General features: G+C 56.0%; 1 long non-coding RNA gene across 1 annotated transcript; it reads left to right on the top strand.

The window, feature by feature from the left end:
• LOC102964135 lies at positions 1 to 3,318 on the top strand. The gene is made up of 5 exons (XR_006212069.1): positions 1 to 197; positions 439 to 661; positions 2,080 to 2,148; positions 2,644 to 2,869; positions 3,280 to 3,318. It is a non-coding gene; the product is annotated as an uncharacterized LOC102964135 (long non-coding RNA).
• Positions 3,319 to 3,778: the final 460 nt, after the last annotated feature.

The raw sequence follows: 3,778 nt of genomic DNA on the forward strand, positions 1-3,778 counted from the left end.
AGGGGAGCGGAAAGTGCGGGCCTGGGTCCCGCCGCCCCAGAGCACCGCCCCGCGAGAGGGCGGGGTACCGAGACCCCCCGAGGGGCTCCCCGCTGCCCCCCAGCCTGCCCCCACCCCCGTCGCCCGGACTGGGAGCGACAGTCCGGGAGCTGCCTCGGCCAGAAATCAGCCCAGGGTCCTGCATGGCCCTCCCCACGGTAACACACCCAAGGGGGGCACGTCCCTCCGCCCGCGCCTCCCGCTCCCAGCCCCACTGTGTTGGGCCCTGCCCCTTCCTTCCTTCGAGGAGCATGTAGGGCGCCCCCCCTCGATCCCCAGCGCTTGCCGTCCTCGGCGGGGACCCAGCGAGGGAGAAGGGGAGTCCTAACACCGCCGCCCGCCTTCTGGCGCCGCCCTCCCGGGAGCTCACGTACGAAACGGTGTTTTCTTTGTCTCTAGACCTTGTTCAGTCGAATCTCTCCAGGTTCTTAAAGACGCCTTCAGGAACAGACTGGCCAGGCTGGCTGACTTCAGCCTCGCCGCCACCTGCTTTTCGTGCCTCTTCTCTTTTCCGAGCTCCTTCCTCCTCCGCGGGAGTGAAAGAAAGGGAGGCCCGTCCCGCGCTTCCCGGGTCTTGCCCTTGTCCTTGTTTGCCCGCTGCTGCTTCCCTGTTGTGGCCCAGGTGTGTGCACTTGGGAAGACTGTGTGGAGTGGGGTGAGGGTCCCCAGGACGGGTCCCCCACCCCCACAGCTCCCTCTCCCAGCTGCTGGTCACACACACACACACACACACACACACACACACACACACACTGCCCCCCAGCTGCTTCCTGCTGGGGGCTCCTCACCCTGGAGCCAACCTTTTTGGTTGGGATGCTGGAAATCGCTCTTGGCGTTCCTTCCTCCCTGGTGTCCATGTGACTTCCAGAACCTCACACCTTCCTGACACGCCCTGGTCACCTCTCCCCACCCTGGCCCCTCTTACCACTTCTCTTTTCCCTGACTGGTGCAGGGCAGGGGTGAACTTGAGACCCGGGGAGGGGAGCGTCTCTCTTCTTTTCTTCCCACCCCAGTCTTCTGTTGGTGCTGGGATGATATAAGGGAAAGCAGGACCTTTGCAGCCACTTGGTAAATAAACCCTGAGGTCTGGTCTCCAGTTTTCTGACTTTCTCTAGAATCTGGGGGACTTAGACCTGAAGGATGATTTCAAGGCTGCTGGAGAAGTCCCACTTAATACTCTCTTAATCATTCATCCATCCACCTTAAAGACCTACTGCATGCTGGTCACTCAGCTAAGTGTGGGGATCTAGCAGTGAATAAAGACCAAAGCCCCTTTTGTGGAGCCTATGTCTGAGAGGAGTCAAGCAACAAAATAAGAAAAAGATGTAGTGTCTTTTTTTTTTTTTAATGTCTTTATTTATTTTTGAGACAGAGAGACACAGACCATGAGCAGGGGAGGGGCAGAGAGAGAGGGCGACACAGAATCTGCAGCAGGCTCCAGGCTCTGAGTGGTCAGCACAGAGCCTGACGCGGGGCCTGAACTCATGGAGTGTTCTCGAGATCATGACCTGAGCTGAAGTTGGGCGCTCAACCGACTGAGCCACCCAGGTGCCCCAAGATGTAGTGTCTTAAAAGGAGAGATGTGATGGGGAAAAGTTGAATCCAAAAAGGAGGATGGAGAGAGTGGAGGGAAGGTGGCTAGGGAAGGCCTCACTGAGAAGGAAGGGGACATCTGGGCACAGCCCTGAAGGAGGGGAGGGAAGAGCCAAGGGATATTTGGGGGGAAGAACATTCCAGGCAGCAAGAAAAGCCAGTGCAAAGGCCCTGAGATGGGAGCAGGCATGGAGTGTGAGAGGAACGGGGGACGATGGTGCAGCCAGAGCAGAGTGAGCAAAGCAGGGAGGAGAGGAGAGGGCTGAGAGTCACCTGCGGGCCCTGCCAGCTGCTTGGAGGACGTGGGTTTTCCTGGCACTCTTCCCTCTTGTCCTGGCAGCTCAGCAGACATGCATCAGTACCTGCTGCCCCTGGCCCTTTGCTGAGGGTCCTCCTGTGCACCATGACATCCAGTCTCAAAATACCCTCATTATCCCCATTTTGTAGATGAGAAAACAGAGGCGCTAGCATGTCAGGTAAACCCTGAGGGATAAGAAGAGATTCATCTGCAAAAAGGTATGTGTGGGGTGGGGAGGGCCCAAGGCTGTCTGATGACGGTCTCAGGGAAGAGACAATGAGGCCTCTGCCATACAGAAGGAAATGAGGCTTCTGTGGCTGCCCCACTTGGCCTCCAGAAAAGCCCAAATCTTCCAGGCCTGAAGGGTTTGTGGGAGGAAATGAGGAGGAAAAAAATGAGGCCGGATGGACTCGGCTGGGGAAGCTACTTCGAGGGAGGTGGCCACCCTCCTGGCCAACTCGCCGAGTCCCCTGGCCTGTCTCAGCAAGTGCCATGGGCTTGATGCTGAGAAAATGTTTGATCATTCATCTGACAGGGGTCTCCTTTGTGCTGGGCCCTGTGTCCTGTGATGGGTGGGTGGGGAGGTGGCTGTGGAAAGGGCTGAGCGGATGATTCTGTGACTCCTGAATGGATGCATTAATTACCTACCGCTGCGTAACAAATCACCCCAAATGCAGCGACTGGAAACGAGCGTGTTTGTTTCTGCGGCTCAGGAACTCCGGAGTGACTCAGCTGGGTCGTTCCGGTTCACGGCTCGTTCCCATATGGCGGCCATCGAGATGTCAGCCGAGGCCGTGGCCTTGTTTGAAAGCTCTGCTGGGCTGGAGGACCCCCTTGTGTGACAGTGCCCCACACCGCTTCTGGCGGGAGGCCTCAGCTTCTCCTCACACGGTTGTCCAGAAGGCTCCTTGAGTGTTGCTTTATGCAGCTCCCCCTAGGGTGAGTCATCAGAGAGAAAGACCAAAGTAGAAACTAGGGTGGCACCGGGTCTCTGATATCCCCCACCGTCACTTCTGCTTTGGGCTCGTTTGTTAGCAGCAAGGCACTAAGACCAGCCCACGCTCAGGGGAGGGAGATTAGGGTCCACCTCTTGAAGGAAGAGCATCAAAGAATTTGTGGACGGAGTTTAAAACCATGACAACAGGTAAATGGATGGTGCACCCACTCTTCTTCCCTGATGCTGGAATCTTAGAATAATCTCCGACCACAGCTGTTGGTGAAATCCCCCTGGGACACTTGTAGCTGTCCAAACCCCGGCCCCTCTTACTGAGCTGGTCTGAGCCGGGACTTGCACATGTGTGGTTTCGTTGTGTGGAATAATTTTTTTTTTTAATGTTTGTTTATTTCAGAGAGAGAATGTGCAAGCAGGGAAGGGGCAGGGAGAGAAGGGGACAGAGGATCTTTGCTGCCAGCACAGAGCCCGAGGCAGGATTCAAACTCATGAACCTCGAGAGCGTGACCCGAGCGGAAGTTGGATGCTTAACTGGCTGAACCGCCCCGGCGCCCCTGTTGTGTGGAATGCTCTTAAACTTTAATCGTGACGTTTATGTTTCCGCTACATTATTTTTTTATTGTGGTAAAATGTGCATAACGTAAAATGGACCGTTTTAGCCCTTTTTGAGTGTGCACTTCAGTGGCAAGAAGTACGTTCACGTTGTGGTGCAACCATCACCTCCAGAAATGTTCACCTTCCCGAACTGAAACTGTACCCCTTAAACGCTGACTCCCCACCCCTCCCGCCTCCAGCCCATAGTGACCCCCGCTTTCTGTCTTTATGAATTCAACTACTCTAGACCGCAGAGGGCTCCCTTGTGTCTGGCTTGACCCAGCACAGTGACTTCCAGAGCT

The sequence above is a fragment of the Panthera tigris genome, chromosome E2 (assembly GCF_018350195.1).
Source record: "Panthera tigris isolate Pti1 chromosome E2, P.tigris_Pti1_mat1.1, whole genome shotgun sequence".
NCBI lineage: Eukaryota > Metazoa > Chordata > Mammalia > Carnivora > Felidae > Panthera > Panthera tigris.